The 22,762-nt window shown below is 39.8% G+C and overlaps 1 long non-coding RNA gene across 1 annotated transcript in view; it reads right to left on the bottom strand.

Moving 5' to 3' along the window:
* LOC107206997 overlaps window positions 1–22,762 on the bottom strand; it is a 91,712-nt gene that overhangs the window by 30,695 nt on the left and 38,255 nt on the right. The window contains exon 4 of the long non-coding RNA XR_001522580.1: window positions 1,929–2,098. This is a non-coding gene — a long non-coding RNA (uncharacterized LOC107206997). The remainder of the gene's footprint in view (window positions 1–1,928; window positions 2,099–22,762) is intronic.

Below are 22,762 nucleotides of genomic sequence, written 5' to 3'. Positions count from 1 at the left end.
TTATCCTAGGAGTCCTGGTATTTACATAACACTGCTTTGAGCTATATCAAAGTATCTGATGAACTTCCTTGGAGTTGTGAGAAGAACACAAACTAGGAGCACAAGCTAGTAGGTATGTTAAAAATATCCAATCAATAAAATATCCCTTTCCTTCTCCTTTGCCAACAGTTCTTCCCTCTTAGTAGTTCCAGTAATAGGGCAAAAGGTTTACACACTTCACTTTTGGTCATGCACCTTGATTCCCAGTTTTTTGTAAAGTCTTTGAGGAATTCAAAGAGCAGCTAGGCTACCTCCAGGTGGTCAGGATTTCACTGATCAATGGCCTGTAGCCAGCTGAAGTGATTACAGCTTTGGGCAGGAAAGAAGTACAGTTATCAAAGCTGCTGCTCTCTATAGCTTCAGTCAAACTTGCTTCAAAATCATTACACAGCAGAGATGGGGGTAATGTGCCCATTACTCCCATGTTTGCATCCCCATGGAGGAGCTTTGTCCTCTCCACAGCTTTCAGCCAGAGGGTTTACATATGTTCAATTCCCTTCACAGTTACCCTCCAAAATGCCAGCACTTCTCTTCCTGTCTGGCTGTTCTTTGAACACTGAGTGCGATGTGAGTGATCTGCTTTTGACTCTCAGTTACTTCTGTAACAGTGGAGGGCACCAAGCCTGTATATTGCTACTGTCTTAACTTCTGTAAGAGGTAGAATATACTCTCTCCAAATTCATCTCACGTCACAAGCACACATGGTGCATACTGGTATGTAAGAAAGCTGATGAGATTGGGAAGGGCATCTGCATTAGTGCGGATGCCATGGGAGCAGGCTGATAAAGGATACAGATTTTCAACAAATTATGCAGGAAATGAGGCTAGCTGGGAGAATTCCCACCTTTCTTTAACTTTTTGCAGCAATGTTTTGTTGGGTTTTTTTGTTCTCACCTTCTACTGAGTCACAGAATAATCTACACTAAAATCAGACATCAGTTCAGTCCTCAAGACATAGCAATGTGTGTGTTTGCATGTGAGTGCATGTACGTGACACTGCTTTCTACAGAACAGAATCAAAAACATTCAACCAAGTGTGCTTTTACAGCTAGAAGAGACTTTGTAAGTGTGGATTTTACCTTCATTCCTTCCTGGGCAGGAGAATCTTTCTGATCCAAAAGATGTCATGTATATAGCATTCTGTGCATGGATTTAACAGCTTACCACTGTGTCATAATGGTTCCATGAACTCCTCATTGTCAGCAGAACTTCATCCAGCTCCAGCACTGGTCAGGGAAGCTAAAATCATGGTCTTACTAAGCTCTAAACTCCAAAGATTTCAAATAGTCTACCATGTTGAAGGCCTAAGGTCTCCCTTAGGTTCATGCCGTGTGCTCACTATGCCCATCCAAACGCCCACTCAGCAGAGCAGCTTTCAGCAAGGGCCCATCTGTGTGGAGCTCTGTGCTTGCATCAACATGAGAGGAAAAGGCTTGCAGAGTCCTAGGAGGACTGGTGCTGACAATGGCCTGTCAGAGGGGGAAATCACCCAGTGAGAATATGTGTGATAGACCCACTGGAGTGAATCAGGTCACCTCATGCTGTCAGAAACAATAGGGACAGAGCTCATACAATGGCAAGCAGCCTCATATATGAAGGTTTGTGGACAACTGGCTGTGCTAAAAAGGTTATCAGCAGTGATACTACACATCACGACATCACTGCAGAGATGAACTGGCATGTGAAGGGAGGGAGAGGTTTGCACAGCTCAAAGCACACAGTCAGAATCTTTAGAATAAAAATTTTCTCCTACATAGTTAAGAGGGCATCTGCTTTGGACTTGATAGGCTGAAAATCCACCCTGCTTTGTCCTCTAACCTAGCTCTTTCTTACCAAAGGATGAAAAGACAAATAAACTGCAGCAACAGGCTGCAATTGCTTAAACTTACCAGTGACAGAAAAGTCTGAAAGGTCCTTCTTCAGCATCCTTCAATGTGTATCCACATTCTAGACTCTCAGTTGCAGCTAGATCTATCATGCAGCTTTCGTAATCGCTCCTGAAAACTTTGACCATCATTTTACTGAGTCCCTCCTAAATTCATTCTTTCCCATTAGAAATCTAAAAAAGGAGGAAGAAAAAAAAAGAGATTGATTAACAACATTTCAGACTTTTCTGCCTTTTCAAAGATCTCACCAAACCTCTGGCAAATGCAGGGAATGCAGTGTTTTTCAGGGGACATACTGTTCCAATATCTAAAACACACTGGGAGAAAATCCTGCCAGTTATTCCTTGCTCCATCTTGTAAAGGAAACTGCATACTGTACACAGCTAAATCCAAAAAGTGCACTTGCAAAAATGAGAGGAAAGGCAATAGGGTTTATGTTTATGGGATTTAAAAGATCCAGAAAAAAAGGAAAACCCATTCACATATATATCCATGCAGATCAAACAGGATAATTAATTTGAACTTTATGCAAACCCTTCCTCTTTTCTTACCAGAATTAGCCTAAATATAACTTTAATTTCACTGCCTTTCCCTTCACTCAAGTTTTGTGCCCATTTCAAGACTCACACCTCATCCTACCTCTGGACACACATATCCAACTGCTCACTAGTGGGCTGCTGAACAAATCCACAACCTTACATTCCAGGCTAAGTTACTATATGTTCCTTTTGCAAATTTCAACATGATGGACACTGGTTATATCACGAGGCCCTAGAGCTGCATGATGAGCAGTTGTGACCTGCACAATTTGGGTTTTATACTGATATTCTGACTAGACTGATAAAAAGATGAACATTTATATTCTTGCAAAAATGCAATGACAAATTCCTTGTATTTCAGCTGTTATGTCCCACCAGCATTTCAAGCCCTTTGATCTCAGAACTATACAGAATTCAGAATGCATCATTACAACATCATGTTTAGATTTTGTACTCTTGTGATTCTGAGCATAAAATCAATAAATTTTCATTGCTTGCTTTGGTGGGGGGGACTGTTACAAAATTGGTTTTTATAAATTCTTTTGCAGTCATGACTGCAAAAAGGCTTGTGATCCTTCCAGTTCCCACCAGATGTCACCAAGCTCTCAAAGATCTCTGGAGTTAAGGCAATAGAAGCCTCTTGCTTGAGTGCCAGTCACGTACAGTGTCTTTCCCCTTTCAAGAGAACAGGGTAAGGAGCTGAGGACTCTTTCCTTGTCAGTGGATGAAATGCTGCTGAATTACCAGTGGGCCTAAGCTGTTATGATTTCACTGCTGTTGAACAGTTTTATCTGACAGGAGTCAATCTTTTCTCACTTACTGCTAGGGAATAGCACCGTCACAGTTCTGCTCTCCTCTCCCTGAAATGTGTCAGAGCAGGAAGCAGATACAGTAACATGCACAAGAAGCAAGCCTGTGTTACTGCCTTCCACACTACATACTCAGATGAAATGGCCTGCCTGAGACTTCACAGGGAGTACTGAATTAAACTGGGCACTGAAGCCAGCTTTCCATACCCATTTTGAAAAAAACATTTGCCAGTAAGCATTTTGCTTTTCTAGGCAGCGTTTCTCTTCTGAGTTTTACTGAGTGCTGAGCATTGTGGTGTCCTGCACAGTATAAATGCCTGAGGTCTCACTCCTCTAATATGTCTATTTCCCAAGAATAAGCCAGCTTGCCAAGAGGCTCTCCTCAATGCATCACAATTGGCAGAATAGCACTCTCAAGGCTCTGCCATCAGAGGAAATGTTCAGACTCAAAGAGATTAGATGCACAGACTAAGTAAAATGAATAGAAGTTGACAAATATCCAAGATGGATTTTTGAGAATGAAGAGGCTGAGCTGAAAATGAATGGATTTTAATGAGAGAAGGAAAGGAAATTCACCATGAATTGCAGACATCTATTGTCCTGAAAGGACATTGTTCCCCACGGCCCCAGAACAAACATGAAAGGAACACATTCCATGAGATATTGTTGGGGCTGGTTTGACTATGGCAGCTTGGGCTTGGATAGAACTTTTCATGGAGGGCTTCAAATCATTTCACTTCTGAGAGCATTATTTATGGGCTTTTTACAGACATTGAAGTACACATTGAGACAAAATGATTTAGCCTTAAGGTAAACAGCTCCCAGAGCTGGGAAAGTGAATCCTGATCAGTATCAACGACCCTCTGCCCTAGTGCCTTATTTCTGAAACATTGCAAATGGGGAAACTTGGCAGCTGGTTTTTTGCACCAGCCCTCAAAAATGACATTGTACTGAAACAATCATTGTCTGTAAGAACAGCAGAGCCTGTTTGTCCTTTGTAGCTGGGAATAGATTGCACATTGCTTCCTACAGAGCACACAGCAGTCAAGGGCGTGCAGAAGAACAAACAGTTTGGGCACACTTGTTGGAGCTCTGATAAACTGACAAAGGTCACAGGGTGATTCAGCTCAGGAGATAGCCTCGTGCTATTCCTGTGACTCAGCAGGTAACCCTAGTTAGTCTTGTGTCCTGTCCACTGCAGCTATCAGTGTTATATTTTCCTCCCGGCCTATCAAAATAACTTCCAATCTAAACTGGAATATCCTCATTTTAAGGTGTGAGCTGTCTCTAACAGCTGTGTAAATCTTTTGAGAAGTTCATGACTGCAGATGGAAGACACACCAATTATTCACCACTTCATGATTACATGATCCTAATTCTTATTTCTGAGAAGGAGGGGGAAATACAATTCCAGCTTGGGCTTTCTCTCCACTTTTTTTTTTCCCTACATCAACTAAAGTGACCTATATAGTTATCACAAACACCTCTTCGGGGAACTTCTTCCTCAGCTGGGACAATGACTAAAAACAATATCATTGTATTTACAATGCTTTCTTTTTGGGCATAATAGTAATTACTCTTCCTGCCATAGACATCTCGTTTTGAAAAGTACATAGAAACAGCCAACATTTAAAAGGCGGTGTAGACATTGTAACACACTGTCATCTAGTACAGAATCAAATTACCCTTCTTTTCTCCCTCCCATTAGCATCCATTGTCATGACAAACTCTACTTACACACGTGTGACTCTGGGATTAGAAGCACAAACCTCTGCCATTTACAGAACATTGCTTTTCTCCTTCACTGCAGGCAGACACGGTCACAAGTGACACAATGCCTTTGCTCACACAACAGCCAGCCTTGTTCAGTTTGTGGTGCAGCCCATGCTATTGAATGTCCACTGCTTCTAGTACCCAATGCAACTACACAGTAATTCTAATAGCTGGCAACTCTCTTGCAGCTGCCTGAGCTGCAGTCAGATCCATGACCACAATGCTGAACATGAAAGGCCATGTGAATATGTTGATTTTTATTTGTTTTGTAACTGATGGGAAATTTTCTACCTTTGATGCTATTGTAAGGAATTCAAGCCATGAAGCAGAAGGGTAGCAGGATTCTGATCAGCTGCACACTAACTTCCAAACTAAAAAGCCCGAATTTTACTTCTGACTCTTTTCTTGATCCATTTGCCTTCACAATATTGTTCTATTTCTCATCTCTTAATTATTTCTCAAAATTATTTTCCCAATTAAAAATATCAGATGAAGGGAAAAGAAGAATGTACGGGAAAAAAAAAAAGCAACAATTAATTTCAAAATGTATCTGAAAAGCCAAAGCTTCTTTGCTTTCCTGAAATCTAGACAAAACTGTAGAGGCCCCCAGGAACAATTCCTGTTTCCAAGCACTTCAATAAGCAATTTGAGCCAGAGATTTCTTTATTAAAAAAAAAAGATTCCTTAGAGGCCAACTTATCTTGAACGGTCCTGTTGTAATGAAGTATTAGTAGAGAGAAATCAATTTCCAATATCACTGTCTTATCATGCTTTCAGAAATAAGTGCACCTACCTACCATGGTTCAGGTGTAGTTACTTTAGTCCTGCTGCAGAGAGGCAGCCCTACCTGTTGCCTTGCCCTCCTGCAAAGCAGAACAGCACATGCCATCCCAAGACAGCACACAGAAATATCTGACTCCTTAGTTGCACCCATGGTCCTTGTTTGCCTGTATGTACTCCCTTGACAAAGAAAGGAGTCTCACAGCAGTTGATCATAGAAATTTCCTCACAGTCAAGATTTGTGGTTTCTCCCAGTCATGAAGTCCCTTCAGGCTTAGTTGCATTCCAGTCTGGGTTTAAAAAATTGCTAATGGAAAATACTTCCACACCCAGTGGCTAATTACTTTCTCCCTCAGAATTAAAATCTTGGGTTTGTTATGAATTCATTACTCTTAACTGTTCGTTTCAAGGGATAGCAGAAACACCTAAAAGGGACAAAGAAGATCCTGTAGTACCTGTATTCTTATGCTTTAGCCTTCTTAACCCTACTTTTAAGTAACTGATAATTAGGATTTAAAGCCCAGATTTTTGTTGATCCATGTCTGCAAACCTAGAGCATGAAGAACATATTAGTGATATTCACTGAACTTTCTATAATTCCCTTTACCCCCTATAAGGTTCAGTGTTGCTGACATCAAATGCTTGAAAATAAGAGAGGCCATTCTTGGAAAATTGGAGTCATAAAAAAAATAAGCATTTTTTTTTTTATTCTGTAGTGTTCCAATTGTTCAAAGTTATATGTTCAGATTTTCTTCCTCAGCCACAGTAATTTTTTACTTCATAAGTAGATGACTCCATGACCAAGTTTTCAAGACACAAAAAGACAAAAATAAGGCAAAACACTTCTCTTTACAGCACCGCACTTAATGATGCTGACAATTCCTACATGGTTCCAAATGAAATGGCACATAGGCCACAAGTAGTAGGAAGTTTCTTGCTGGCACCTAAAAATTCAGAGGGTATGCTTTCCTTCATGCCCTATCACCACTAAAAAGGAAAAAGATAAATATCAATGCAAATTGTGACTGTGTTCCCAAAAGGAAATGTAGCATGCAGGAAAGGAGCCTTGATGTTCTCCAGAAGGTTCCTTGGTTTCCAATATGAGAGGCACTGGATGTTGTACAAACTCCAATATCAACAAAGCAGTTGTGACCATCTAAAATGCACAGTACAGCCTGGAAAGCAACATTCAGATCCACAGCTTGGGGCAATACCCATTTAGGGAAACTACTCTGGTCCTTATTCCCTCACTGGACTCTCAGATATTTCAGAGCCAGAGTCTTATGGACCTCATCTCTGTCCAGATTTTGGTTCAGTCACCTCTTCTGATACAAAACAAAGCACAATGAGCTCTAACAGTCCCTCAGTTGCCCATGTTGTCTGAAAGAAGGTCACTCCAACTTGGGCATCTGGCAAGCCTAAAGTAGCAGCACAGTATTTTGAGCATGAAAGACAATGCTGAGAAATTAAGTCATTTGGTTCCCAAGCACAGCTGGCTGCCTTCATGTTCCTGAGAGAACTAGGGCTTGGGGGAGGGGTAAATACTGCATGTTTTAAACTGTCCTTATTAACTAGACATTTCATTTAAATTGTACTTAGCACCTGCCTCCAATTACCTGACTTCAAGGCCCATGCATGACAGAAGCTGGAGCTCTGATTAAATCCATGCTTCGTACTAGTGAGCCATTAAACCAAATCAAGGCTCACCGCTCCTTTGAAGGAGATCATTTGTCTTCATTAAAAGTGTCCATCCTTGATTGCCCTGACAGGAGGTTCTCCCTGAAAGATAATAAGGTCTGTTATTGTTGAGAGGTAAAATAATATACTGCAGCCCTCTAGAGAGTGATTTGTATTTATTAATGTTCTCACAAATTACTGCACCCTGATTAACCTGTGACTGTGACAGGCAGCAGAGTGTGCTGCTCATCATGGCCATTCATGCTGGCCACTGTCTCTCCTCAGATCACTAAGTGGTAAAAGCACATAACGAAGTGGCCTCCTGCCCTTCAGTGATGTCTTAGGTTCGTCAGGGAGTGATGGACAAAGCCTTAGGTGGGTCATGAAAACCCAACTAACCACATCTTTCATCAGGACCTAATGTTCTTTGGTCCATCCAGATACAGAGAACTATACACACGTCAACATCTTTGATCTGACTAAAATGCTACACATTTGAACCAGTGTCTTGTATTTCTCATCCATAGAGTTTAAAGTATTTTACAAAGGAGGTCCAACTTCAGATGTGAGGAAAGGGAAAAAAATGGAAAGTCAAAACTTTCACGATCAACTGAGAAGCCAAGAAAAAATAACAAAAACAAGCACAGAATTAATGATTTTTGACACTAGCCATACCATTTGGCACACTGAAAACTGTACAAATCCTAATACACTGTTCTTTTGTGACAATCAAAATCAAACTAGAATCAGTGTTCTTCCACAAGTGGAAGTAAACCTTCTCCAGAGGTTCTGTGCACAGTTGACAGGAAATATGCAGGAGACTTAGAGGTAGTTAAATAGCTACAATTCCTACTGCAGTGAGAGTGTTTGGTAGCTCATCTCTGGGTTCAGCCCTGAGTCTCTTTTGTCCACCCCCCAGAAATTTAGAGCTTATAGTTTGCTGCAATAGCCAATTACAGCTAAACTAAGCTTATTCCATTCCATGGCCTTTAGGTAATTCTTATCAGGTCACTATGCCGGGGTTCACTTTCTGTGAGAAAAATGTCAGACAAATACTTCATAGTGCCCAGGTCAGAAAACAGGAATGTGTCTGAAGATCTGCTCCCATTTGTGCTATCAAACTTCTGTTAGTTCAGTAGAATTCAAATAGGGACATTTGAGTCAGTCCTCTACAAATGGAGGAGATACAGTGGGAAGAATTTGAAAGAAAGCAGAATTTCAGAACAAACTCAAAAGGCATTTTCCACTGAAGCTTCAGGGTACAGCCAATTCCAGCTGCTTCTAGTATATCTCCAAGTCAGAGAACTCTGGGGTCATATTACTCCCTAAATTCACAACCAAACAGAGCTTTTGATACCGTGACAGAAAATGGATTTGTGCTCTGAGTGCTCTAAAGCAGAGACAGGAACTTCCCAAGCACAAAGGCTCCATGGCCTTATTATATTTTGGAGGCAAGGACTGTCAGGCAACTGCAGCCATGACTTCATGGAGTGAGCAGAGGCCAATATTCCCCAGAGGAGCAGAGCCAGCAGCACTGCAGAGTGTGCAAGAGCTCTGGTCATGCAGAAAGCACACCCAGGCTCAGATCAGGCCATATTCTGCTACAGGATGTGAAAGCCAAGGGGACCCATCATACACCCTTTTGTCTTTTGGTCTGTAATAGGAAAAAGCACTTGGTTGCCAAAACAACTTAGACAGCACAGCTGAGGGATGGCCAGAGAGAAGTTTCAGTAGCCTGGAGGCTGGTAAATCTGCTCTTGCAGATTGAAGCTCCAACTTTTTTCCAAACTTTGAATCTCTTGTTTTTGGCAAGTCTTCTCATTTCTTTAAATACACACTTTAACAGTCATTTGTTTAGAACTGATTTACTAGTGACATTAGCCAGACAAAGAGGCAGAGCATGTGACCCTAAAATTCTTCAAATGTCTCTATAAAAATCTCTTCCATAAAGATCTGTACAAAACACTGGGTAATGTTTAGACAGCTGAAATGCCCTCACACTTGTTTTAAGTATCCAACTGTCAGGCCACAAAGAGTCTGAGTTTGCTACAGCCATCCCTTAGAGAATGGCTCTAATTCATTAAGCCTAGCAGCTCAGAAGCTTTTATATTTTATTATCAAATTTCTTTTCACATAGGCCACAGAAAGAGCCAACACTTTGTAACTCCTTTTACTACATATATCTTTATTCTTTACCTCTCACCTTGTACGTCTTTCCTGTTTCACTTTACTCATGCTTCACAAGCGACATTTAGCTGTCACATAGAACTGCTTGCAGTATTTGCAGTAGAAGTTTCATTGTTATCTACTGACTTCAACAAAGTAACACCTGAAAAGTACCCAGAAAACCTTATTTCATAATTCCAACTTTTAAATTAATGAGGTTTTGACTTGAAAGTTTGTATTAAGTTCAGCCATCTTATACAGCACATACACATCTCTAGGTGAACAGATACATGAAATTATTAAAACTGTTTTTTTATAGAGTATGTTTATTGTTCTGAGAAGACATTTTGTATAATTTTCTATCTCTTGGAATTTTTGAAATGAAATCTAAACAATACCCAGGGATCTAGGCAGTTGAGCTCACTTCTATAATGAATCATGCATATGAGTATTCTTCAGCTCCATTTATTAGAAGTGACATGGGAAAGCATTTTATCTAAAAGTACACAATGAAAAGAACACAGAGTTCACCTTCATACTGTATTTTACCTTGCCATCATAGCTCTTTGAGCCAAGACAATCAAACAACTGAGAGGCCAGAAAGAAGAGAGCAAAGTCAGATGGGCTCACATGTGGCCTGCCAGTACCTCGCCGAGAGCAAGCTCTCTGCTCTCATAAGCAGCCTGGGTTCCTCATCATTCCTCACATCCAAATAAAACCTGCCATCTCTCTTAATGTGTGGCTGAGAACATCAGCCACTTATCAGAAGCAGGTTGATCAGGCAGAGGCATGTTTCTTGGAATGTAATGTTCAGGTGGCTTTGATCATGCCTGTGTCATTAAAAATGGGGTAACTCTGTGTATCCTGTGATTCTCTCCACATCACAGCATTCTGGATTTCTCTAGTCTGAGCATGAAGTCTTTAATTAGTTCATTACACCAACCCTCTGCCATTTCCTCTCAGCCCAGGAATCCTTTGGTATCCTGTCCTGTTATCTCCAAGGCAAATTTGAATAAGGGTCTCAATGATTGGATAAATAGTGCAGAAAACAGATGTGAGGGGCTGCAAAGTGTATACATTGTGAATAGTATTGCAATAACATCTTTAATCCCTTAATGAGGGCACTTTGTCAGGGTAAGGGAAGATTGAGGGATTTTGCTGCTGCACACAGAAGCCCAAAGAATGCTCTTAAACTAACAAACATAACCAACATCAAAACACGTTCTTACTTATTATCTTCATTCTCCATGAAACTTCCACTTATTTGCACATGTTTTCAGAAATGCTGGTTTTATTTTCATGGAAGAATCCTCTTGCATATATTAATATTATTGGCTTTAACAACAGCGTAGAAGGAGATATAAACTGAACAACAATTGAGAACAGGTGAGATCTACATACCTTTGTTGGGCATTTTGGGCAATACTTTTCATTAACTGCTTACAGAAGTTGCCACAAACCGGCACAGCGCTGTTTGCAAAGTCCTCAAGTGCTGCCCTAGATTTACACAGGAAAGTCTGCATGTACCCAGTAACCAAGAAAATACAGTCTAGGGAGCTGGTCTGACACTGCTTTACTTCCCAGAGCTCTGGGAGGTGCCTGCTAATGCTGTAACACATCTAGGCCCTTCTGGGGGGCAGGCCTGATTCCTGTCCATGATCACAAATAGCATGCAAGAGGCTTGTCTTGTGGTATTCTGGCATTTCTGCCTCCAGACCCAGATGGAAACCAAACATGAAAGAACATCTTATTCCAATAGTTTAAACACTCCAAAGGTTTGGGTTATGTTTGGTACTAAAATTGTGGCAGTAAAATGAAAGCAGGCAGAGAAGAAGGGTTGGCACAAACAATTTTTCCCTGTTACCATCTAGACTTGGGTTATGGAAAAATGTTTGCTTTCTTCATTTAATCTTTCCTCTAAGGTGTACACCTGATATGTCACAGAATTTAGTGCTGCATATATCTATAGTTGTTAGTGCATACTCACTTATCCTTGGCGTTACACAACAAATCAGCACTTAAGACTCCAAACCTCACAGGCAGCAGCAGCCTAACAGTAGGCATACTGCTGGATACAAGATGTAAAAAACATTGGAATAATGAGGTAAGGGCACTATTTTCTGTAACAAGCTAGTATCACAATCCAGTGTACTATCTATGCAATCATTTGGAACAGTGGGGGAAAATGAAGTACTTCAAGTTTCTTTAACTCTCAATGCAGCAATCATTAGCCCTCTCCTTATAAGAGTAAAAGGCCAGGCATGGAAAAGATGAGTTCTGTTTTCTCAGTGCACTGACCAGCATAAAGGATCTGGCACAAGAAAAAGCTACCCAGAAAAAAATGGTTGGCAAAGTTAAATACAGCTGTAGGGTAAAAGAGATGAAGCACAGCCAGTGTTTCCCCTTCAATTGACAATCCATTGTCAATCTTGGCCTTTACAGCTTTGTGCCATTCCACTCTTATGACACACTGCAACCTGCCAGTACTAATCTTAAGTGGAGAGGGTACACTAAAATTTGGGGAAGTATTTAAAAAAGTTTAATCTTTCTCTCTAAATCTTAACTAAGCCATCTAAATCTGAATGTGTGAACAGAAGCCTACTAGGGGGCATCCACACCTTCGAAGCCAGTCCTCCACAGTTGTAGACAACCAAGCAACAACTGAGCTGGCAGATTTGTGAAGGCTCTTTAGCAAGATTTCCAAGACTTACAGCATCTGGCTGGGCTAGAAAACACCAGCCTGTGCTGTGGAACATTAATACACAACTTCTGTCTCAGACTCTGGTTGGAACTAGGGACCACAGAGATATCCATGGAAAGAATCAGTGTTAACAAAAAGGGGACCCTTGAAGCAAGCTTTTCCAAGCTACTAAGATGAGCCACAGAAGCCATTTGAGCAGTCAGTGTTTCAAGTAGAACAGAACCTGGAAGATGAGTCTGTATCCATTTGGGTGCAGGCAGATGGAATATTCCTATCTCATGGCATATAGAATAAGCCACTTACATTTTCTTCATATGACAAGATTTCTGGAATCTCTGTTGTATGTATTATTCTGCCTGGTATCACAAAAAATTACTTGATTTCACTGTGAAAATTGTCCTCACCAGCATTGAGACTTCATTGTAATGGGTATGGTGCAGTCCTTGCCTTCTAAAATTAATCTGTAAAATACTATTTTATTTATGTTTGCCCTGGAGATATATCCAATACTAAAACCCCTGCTGCAAATACTTATTAAGTTTATAATAAAATTATCTTCCACTTTCTTTGATTCTAAGATTGACCAAAACAAAAAGAGATGTAGCAAAAAACCCAGCAACATTTAATTCATATGGGATGAGGTGGATTCACTTAGCATAACCCTTCCTGTTGCTAAAAGAAGGATTTCCAGCTGGAGGTCTAATTGACATTGCAACCATTTTTTATTTTTTTTTTGATGGAGGTTTCAATTTCTCCATTTCCTATTCTCATGGCAACACAATCTTCAGAGGTGAATTATTCTAAGTCTCAAACTTTAGTTCAAACCAGAAATTTGCAATCTCCTGCAAATCTCCAGTATAATCCCTGCTTGTACTCCATCAGTACTTCAGGGGCCTCAACTGTCCAGCATTGTCCAGATCAGAAAAAGAAACAAAAAGCCAGTCCAACCACTTGTACTATGCTACATATCATGAGAAATAATGAACTTCCAAGGGTCTTCCCCTTTATATACTTTATACAGTTAGTGGCTGCTCTTAAGTATATTATTTAATGTCAGGTTTTGGTGGAGTTTTTGCTACGCTGCATCCATAGACCATGAGAATCCAAAATACTTGTAAAAAGTTCTCTTTTATTCTATTGAAAAGGGGATTTACAAATCTCAGAGCAAGAGGCCTTTTTATTACCTGTAGTAGTCAACAATCTTCATCCTTTGATCTTCCTCCAATTAATTTCAAATGGCATGAGGGAATAAACAGGATAAGCCAGTCAGGCCCATTTCAAAGCTTTGATCATTTTGTAAATTAACTTCAAGACAGCTAACCATTCTCCAAGTAGGGGAGCTCAGCATCACCAAGGATGAGTGTCTATATTTCGTGGCAAGGTCTATTTCCATTTGCACTGAGACGTCCTGAGAGCACACATGTGGCAACTTGTGCAACTGCTGCATTTTGAATTGGACTGGAGAAATTGAAAAGCTTTTCAGTCATTCTATGCAAAGAGTGGGCACAATGCCAGACCTGGAATAAGGGAAGGTGCCAAGTTTCCAGTTGTCATGAGTCACTACTGCTAAAAAAGAAAATGCACACACATATACGTGTATGTGTACATGCATATAAAACAGTCTGCACTTCCTCACTGATACTCTGTACTTTCTCACTTTTGCTTAAAGTAGCCAAATTCAGGACAGTTAATTCCTGCCTAAGTTATCTGAGGGGAGAAGGGGATAGTCTTTTCCTTCTCATTCAGTATTGACCCAGAAGTGGGTCAATAGAACTTGTTTCCAAATTCTACAAACCAGTCATGGAATTACCCATTATCTGTGATTTCATGGGACTCATCTGATAAAATTACACCTGGTACATCTGATAAAATCAATGCAAAACAATGACTGCAACATGATTAAGAACAGTTGTAAATTTAATTCCATTGACGCTCACTTTTAACTTCATTTTAATTAAGTGCCACTTTTCCATGGCTTTATTGCTTCCTGAAGCTGGCTCAAATGTTGCTGGCTTTGGGTATAGAAAAGCAGCACAGAAGGCTGTGAGAGAAATACACACAACACTGTTCTGAGTTTCACATCTGTAGAGATATAAAATTATTTGTCTACTTGGGACATTAGACGATAATAAGTTATCAAATTAATTTAGATATACATACTATAGCAGAATTCAGAATTTGAACATCATGTTTATTTGTAGGGAACCTCAGTTTAGGCTCTCTGAAAATGGTAACTACACCAAGCTCCAGGGTTCTTCACCTGATTTAGCCCTTTGTATGATAAGCATTAATTATACTGCATATAGATCTGGCACTAATCACAAGTTAACACACCTTGAAGTTATCTTGAAAATGTGATAATTTAATGGATCTCTACTTAAACAAAAAATATGTCTCCCTGAATTTGACCCAGAAGCAGCACAAGGAATCCCTCAGATTAAAGTAAATAAATATTTTCTTTTATCTCTGGTACATAATCTCTTGAACTGCAGTAAAATGAGACTTGAAAACTAGGTAATAAAATACAAGAAGGTGATTACTGAGCAAAGAGAGCTGCACTTACGAAGTGAAGCAACCAGTATTTTTCGGCAACACACAGAACTCTTATTGCTGCAAAGTATCAATATAAACAAATCCAATTTTCTGGGATCCTAATGGAGCTCTATACCACACCAATGAAGTCCATTACATTGTTGGAAACATAGAACAAAGAGAAAAATATTTTGCAGTCTTTTTTATACAATGTAACCTTTACTGGGTGGGGGGAGGGTGGAAAGAAAAAGAAAAAAAAAGAAATTGCTTCTAAGTAGGGTGAGAAGATGAAGGAGAAGAGGGGGAATGGATGGGTGGGACCCCAGACGGAGTGTCTCTTCCCTTTAGAATTTGTTGCACATGTCAGCATACAACAAGCCAGTGGAATTGTTCAGGGCAGACCTTATTAATTACTGTTCAGCTGGTGGCAGATGATAGTGCTCACAACTGCAATTGTCATTATGCCACCAATCATCCCAACCCATGCACTTGCCAGAGCGGCAGCCTTTGAAAAAATCCACCACAAACAATGAGCAGGCATTTGCGATGATGTACAGGGGCTGCACTGAGAAACTGCTTCTCTTTGAATTTTTCACCTTGAATTTTCGATGCCTTAAGAAGAGAATCCCCTCCTATCCTACTCTGTTCTTTAAACTCCTGCACCTTGTTCTCCTTGGGGTGCCACACTCTGCTGGCTGGCTGGATTGGCATAAGCTTTCACTCACATAAACCTGTACTGTTCATATAGGTAATATCCTTCCACAACACTGGCATCTAGAAGAGGAAGCCAAAGCAAATGGAAACTCTAAATACTATTGTCGAGTGAAAGACTCCAATTTTTTGGCAGTGGAACTGGGATGCTTATTTTTAGAAACTAAAATATTTACTCCATCCTGCCCCCCTCCTCCAAGCAGATGGAAAAAGAAGTCATGCCAACCTATACTGATGAAAAGCATAGCCAATACTTTGGAGGAAAAGCTCAGGAGCAGCTTATACTATACAAGGAAAACACCAGTCTGGAATCTTCTGGCCAAATCAGTGGCAGCTTGGGTTATCTGCAGCAAACTTTCCACTTAGACATACCACAGAAATGTCAGGCGTTTCCAGCCTGTTAATTCATAAATGTAATTCTAGTCAGTAATACTGAATTTTCACTTGCTTATACCAGGATCTTTTTGCTTAGCCTTTCTGCCTTCTGCAGCCAATAATTTCTGCCAGTGATGCATTCTGAGATGTAACTCCAGGTTCAAGACTAAATGCCATACCTGTGCCAAGCCAGCCTTCCATGCTGGAATGGAGTCTAACTGAGCCTCAGGAGCAAAGATCATCATGACCTTGTTCAGCATGCTACAGGAAATGTTCAAAACAACCTGAAGACTGCAGCAGATGCTGTTTATTTATTTATTTATTTATTTATTTAATTGCTGTACTTCTAGTTTCAGGAATCAATCTAATACAATATTCTACAGAGAGCTCTGCTTCTCAGGTTTTGTGAGGATAGGCATTTTGGAGATAAAATACGGGCATATGATTCTGATGGCTGGGATATTCCAGCTGTAGAATTCTTAACCAAACTCCACTTATTTAGAGGTTTACCCACCACTTGCAGACCAGATGGGGTGAGGAATGCATTTGCCTTGCCTGAAAGCTCATACCCTGGGAGCTGCTTGTCATATTCACCTTTTTATTGCTAAGTTGTTCTTCCAGTTCTCAGCATGCTTTTCTGCTGTGTTCCAGGAACAATAAGAAAGTTCTCCCATTGCATACTCAGTGCATGAGTTTCCATGCTTGCAGCCTAACCCCATAAAGCCTAGAAAAAGTCAAGCTGATGTGGCCAAAGATTGCCTTGAAATTTACAGTGCTTCTTAGATTCTGGTAAGCAGTTTCATAACAACAGATTTCTTGTTTACTGATCATGATGAATGGCCTCACAGTCAAGTTTGTTCTTTGTCATAAGACACACATGCTACTGCTGAAGCCTGTTTTTACTGTCCTACACACAGCACCTAATCCAGAATCTTGTGTTGGTGAAACAGAAGTGTGAAGAGATTTCCTTTCCCAAGTAATACAGTTACACATGATATAATTCATGTCTCATAATGACAGCTCATAAGAGGGCAGAGGATGAGAGAACAGTTTGCCAATGCTGCCCCATTACAGCCCACATCCTGTATATGATCCAGTTTACACCTCCACAGCTCTTTGCTTTACTTTTGATTTTATAAGAACAAACTCAGACTTCCAACTGGAACTGACTTCTCTGTCAGGATTCTTTTGTTCTGACATATTTTTTATTTGCTTCAGAAGCACACACAACCCATTTTACATATTGTGGGGGCAGTGACAGGACCCACCTGTTGTGTCTAGATGAGTTTTAAAAAGAGCTATATTTGTCCTATACCTCCATGTATATATACTTTAACATTACATTGTGATCAACACCTGAAATGATGTAAAAACACAAGGAAGGTGATCGATTTAAAAATAATACTCCTCCTCTTCCTTTGTGTTGTTTTCAGAAATCTGAGCATTGGAAAAAAGCAGATCATGAGCAAGCTGTCCAAGCCAGTAGATCAGAACAAGTGCTGAAGTGATATACAATGTCTGTCTTTTCTGAGGGCAACACAGTCCATTTATGTTTAACTTCCATTGCAGTAAGAGCAAATACAATTATTTTCCATGCTGCTAAAGAGTATTCATGTGTATCCCTTGAGAAATCCAAACCTAATCTTTCTCTTAATCTTTTATTCTGCAATGTTGCCACAAAGAAAGGTGGTACAGACTAGATGTTAGTCTGCCAATCATAAAGTACTGACCAGATCTATTTCTGTATCATGGTGACATTTACAGCTCAGCTAAAATGTTTTCATTAGTCTCCTAAATAATCTCAGTCCACATATGCATATTGTACTAAAAGAGCTTTTGAAGCCTTTTCTATCTTTGAAAGATAAAAATTAAAAAAAGAAATGCATGCAGCTATATTTCACAGATGTACAAAATGGGTAAGGTTGGGAAGGATTGCTGGAGTTTATCTAGTCCAACCTACCTCCCTGATCAAGCAGGGTCTTCCAGAGCACTTTACTCACAATTGAATCTACATGGCTTTTGAATTTCTCCAGGCAAGAAGACTCCACAACCTGTCTAGGTGATGTTTGAGAGTTTCATAGTTATTTTTAACTAAGTTTTAAAAATAATTGGAAAAAAAAAAAAAAAAGGAAATTGATAAAATAACATGAAAAGTATGAATTAGAATTTGAACAAGTTTTTCAAACAGCACAATACAGCTTTTGTGTCATTAATGTGAATGTTGTTATGGTACTGTTGCACAATCTGACACAAATGTAGGATTCACCACTTAAGCATTCTCCAGCCTGTGTGGTGGAAGATCAGAGCAGGGAAAAGATAGATACTGGCTGCCCAGTATGCCAGTGGTGCCTCGCTCCAGATGAATTTTAGCTGATAAACTCTCTTGTGCCATAAATCTGAAGAGAAATTATTGTATGCAATGCAATGTCAAGTCAGAGGGCAGCATTCACTATTGCAGGGGGCACAGCTAACAAACTTCATACTTCAGGACATGAGCTGATTATATTTTGAACCCTGCAGACTATCACACCCTCTAGATCCCACAGCCTTCTGCTGGGCTCCTTAGGCAGGCTTCAGTCTGATTTTCCAGGACCATAGTTGAAAAAAAGACACTAATGTACAAAGAAGGAGGAGAATACACTGTGATGAGCCTTGGCATCCTCCTGTAATAATGAGGACAAAACAGCTATCATGTTCTAAAGGTTGTTCTTGCTTTTCTAATGAAGTTAACTTTGCTGGCACAGAACAGGTCTTGGAGGGGGAAAACACCAAAATATGTAGTTACAAGTGTGACTAAGCTTTTCTAATTTTGTTTTTCTTCTCAATGTGAAATTTTGTTTTGAAAATTTAATTTCTGTGTACAAAGTGCAGGCATTTTAAAAGATCAAAGTGAAGCAATGTTTTTAAACTACTGAAAAAACATTTCAAGAAATTTAACCTACTTTTTTCCATTTTGACTAGCAACTTCCTAGATTTCACTTTTTCACTTCAGTAAATAAAATACTCAGCTTTTTTTTTCTCTCGTTTTTCATGGGAAAAAGAAACTAGAAAATCCAACAAATCAAACACAAAATATACTGCTGCCCCAAAATCCCCAAACACAAACCACAACAAAAATAAGTCTATCAAAGTTCATGTGACTGCTAAAGGAGGTAAGAAGTAGGAAGGAATTTTTTTATAAGAACCGGACTGTCATAAAGATGTCCAAGTAAGGCTTGCAGGCATTTGCATGTCAAGCCTTATTAAGCATCAGAGAAACAAAAGGAGGTTCTTTTTAACATTTGGAATATTTATCAAGTATCTAGTGTATTTATCTGTTCTGAATCACTCTGAATCACTTCAGAGGCAGCAACCTCTTGCTAGGTTTCAACAGTGATCAAAACAAACTAAATGGGACATTGTTAGCAGTTCCCATTTCAAAACATTTGAAGGTTTTGCACACTGAATTTGATTTTGCTTAAGTAAATCTCATAAAAATGTAAAACATCTTGTTAAAGCTGCATAGACAAGAAGCCTATGCTATACAGCCCTTCAAGTCCCTAACTGTGCTCTGTCTCCATGGGTCTATCACAAACAATGTCTCCACAACCTCCCTCTGCAGGAACAAGGAGCCCCACTCCAATTTTCATGTACTCCACAGAAGTTGGAGAGATTTAAATAAGGGTCCAACTGTCAGTAAGTTTCATTTCACATAAATAAAACTTCTACTGACATTTAATCACTACTGAGGTGAACAGAGCTAATTTGTTTCTTCCAAAGCCTCTTCTGGGTAAAGTCAGAATTTCCAAAATTTTTGTTGTTTGGACAAGTAAAGTGGCAAATTGCATGATCCTTCTCATCTTTATGTGCCAGGAAAGGATCATGGTGAGCAAAAGGAAAAGAGACAACTGTGGTAAACATGGTTTGGAACAAGCTTCCACTAAGAGTCTTTGGCAAGAGATGAGAGCCTTCCACCACAATATCATTATTTCCAGTTAGCAAATTCAGATTTCATGTCTGCTCTCAGGAGACCGCTGTCCTGCTACTATGAATCACTGACATCACTGTATGGCCTTCTGCAAGTCCAAGAGCAAATCTGTTCCCTGCATTGAAGCAGAAAATAAGGCTTCACTGGCCACTCTTCATGTCAAAATCAGTAGCACAGGAAGTGCAAGGCCTATTACCCATTTATTTACTGTAAGGACCACAAAAACATCACTTCATTCCTCCTTGCTCTACAATATCATTCTAACCTTTTTTCTCAGTTAAGTATTATCTGTAATACATTAGGAGCCCGTAGCTCCAGTTGACAGCTTTGTCACATTGCAATAAATGGTCTGTAAATGCACATATTAAATCTTCACTGTACACTCAACTCAGACTTTTATTCACAGCTGCCCCACACTGGACTTGTGTTTGTGCAGCAATATTGTGGAGTTATTAGTTTAAGCTGCAGGCCTAACTGAGGCTCTTTGATTGATAAGGCAGGTCCTAGCTGGGACCTTAGGCGCTAGCTGAACATAATTTGCATTTAGTCAGCCAGTTGAAACTGGTACAGAAACAGTTGCTCTGGAGAAAAAAAGTGGATTGCATTGCATATTCACACAGCTCTTTCTGCATGGAATCCCCTCTTTAATCTCTCTTAACCTCTCAGACTCTCTATTCACTCTCTTCCCGTGCAGAATCTTTTATTTATTGTCTGTTTCCTTCCTCTCACTTAAAGACTTTCTCCTCTCATTGTTTTATATCCTAAACTTATTTAGCAACAGCTTTTTTCTTGTCTTCCCATTCCTGCTCAGCACTGACAGTCAGTGATCTTTTCAGCTCCTGGTGTTGTAACAACCATCACATAACACTGTATATGTCTAGCTCTAAGAATCCTTTGTGAAATCTCTGCATTTTTCTCCTCATTCTGTGTGTTTTCTGCCCAGGTCCAGTGATCCTTCTTGAGTGATGGGGATTGATGCTGCTGCATCCAATTTCTTCTGCAGAATTTGTGTACGGAAAGAGCTGTCTAATAACTAGTTGCCAGGATGGAAGAGGAACACATATAGGTTCCTTTCTTACACACTTTCTGCCTCTACACTCTGCATTTGAGGGGCCATTTCCTGCAAAACTGATTTGGAACTATTTGTAAGTGAGGCCCAGAATGCAAGACTTTTTACTTAGACTGACTAAAAAGTAAGGAAACACAAGGTGTCCCAACTCATAGACACACATCTGTTTCCAGCTCCTTCCAGAACTGACAAGGAGCTGGCATCACGCTTAGTTCTGCATCCCCACAGAACCTCTGCTGATTGAAAGGGACATAGAAAAGCAGCCACATGTTTTTTGTTTCTTTCTCTTTTATCAGTCTCTGTCATGAACCTCTCCCACCCCACAAACAATTGAAGTATCAGAATTTCATCTAATGCTTTCCATCCCTTATTTTCAAAGGCTCTGCTCTCTCAACACCTTTCAGCACATCTGCAGATGAAGGTTCCCCTGGGTCAGCTGCCAGTCTGCTCAAGTTCAAGCCTATCACAAGTCTGGCATGAGAACTGTTTGCAGCTGTGCTAGGGGAGCAGGAGGAGAATGATCTGCCTTCTCTGCTTGCTTGAGACCCAGACAGGAAGCTTAAGGAAAGATCTACTCCACGACAGTATTTTGGAAAATTTTTTAAAATCATATTTCTGAGTTTGTTCTGCAAAAATACAGACTATTTTATTTTGTGGAACTGTCTCAAAACATTTCAGAGCATTTATTTGCCACCATAGTGTAATGTGCATTTCTGTATTCCAGATCCCATTGCGTGTGAAATTGCAATGAAGTATTTCAGATAAGGTCAACAAGAGGAAAACCAATTTGACCAACATTATAGGTTAGACAGTTTGAAAAATAATGTCTATTTTTATATTGAAGAGAATTAGCATGTGCAAATTCTTATATATTTTTTCAGGGAATACTCTTGAAAATCCAATTGCATTAAAGCAACAATAGGGTTTGAGTTTTTTAATGGACCAAGCACTAATTGTCATCAACATTTTATCACCAAGGCACAAGATCAGGTTGTCGTGGACCTGTTGTTTTTCAAAATCACATTCTCTAATACTTCTGAGCCTTCTACAATCATTAGGAATTATTCTCAAACTACTCTATTTTCTAAGAGAATACTGAATGCATCCTGGAGACATGAAGCAATCAGCCAAGGGTCAGAAATTGAATTTCTGTTGTCTGGAATGCAAGGCCAGATTTCATTAATAATTCTTTCCTTTCTATTTTGAACAGCTTTCATATTTCAAATTCCTTATCTCAGATACTTTTAGCCACATTTAAAAACAAAGTTTAGATATATCTCAAGTGTGTAGATAAAAACATTTGTCTGCTATTTGGCAACTACTGTCATCAAAGCATTGAGATAACAGATTCTGTTGTGCAAGAGAATGATCCCTGTCAAAATCTGGTATAAGGTGCAAGTGGAAAACAAAATCTGTTCAACTGTACGGTTCAACATCTCAGTGGGCCTTGAAAACAGCTATTTTGCTCTTTGAAAATAGCTCATAAAGGTACTGTTGGCAAAGAACCACAGGTTGTTACAGACAAGACTTCAGACGTGGCTGCAGTAGAGGGAGCTGTTTTACCGGCTAAGACAGAGAGAGCAGGTTAGGATTCCTGTCTTGGTAGGTCCTAGGGAGCATTTTCAGAATGAAGTACATCTATTATTTTCTTTGACAGCTGCATTATTCTATTGTTCTAGACTATCTGGACTAGTAATATCCAAAGGCTTCAACTAAGCACTGATTTCTGTTGAACATT

Source organism: Parus major, chromosome 6 (assembly GCF_001522545.3).
Source record: "Parus major isolate Abel chromosome 6, Parus_major1.1, whole genome shotgun sequence".
In the NCBI taxonomy this organism is placed as follows: domain Eukaryota; kingdom Metazoa; phylum Chordata; class Aves; order Passeriformes; family Paridae; genus Parus; species Parus major.
Note: the sequence above shows the minus strand (reverse complement) of the source record. Positions and strands in the feature narration are given on the sequence as shown.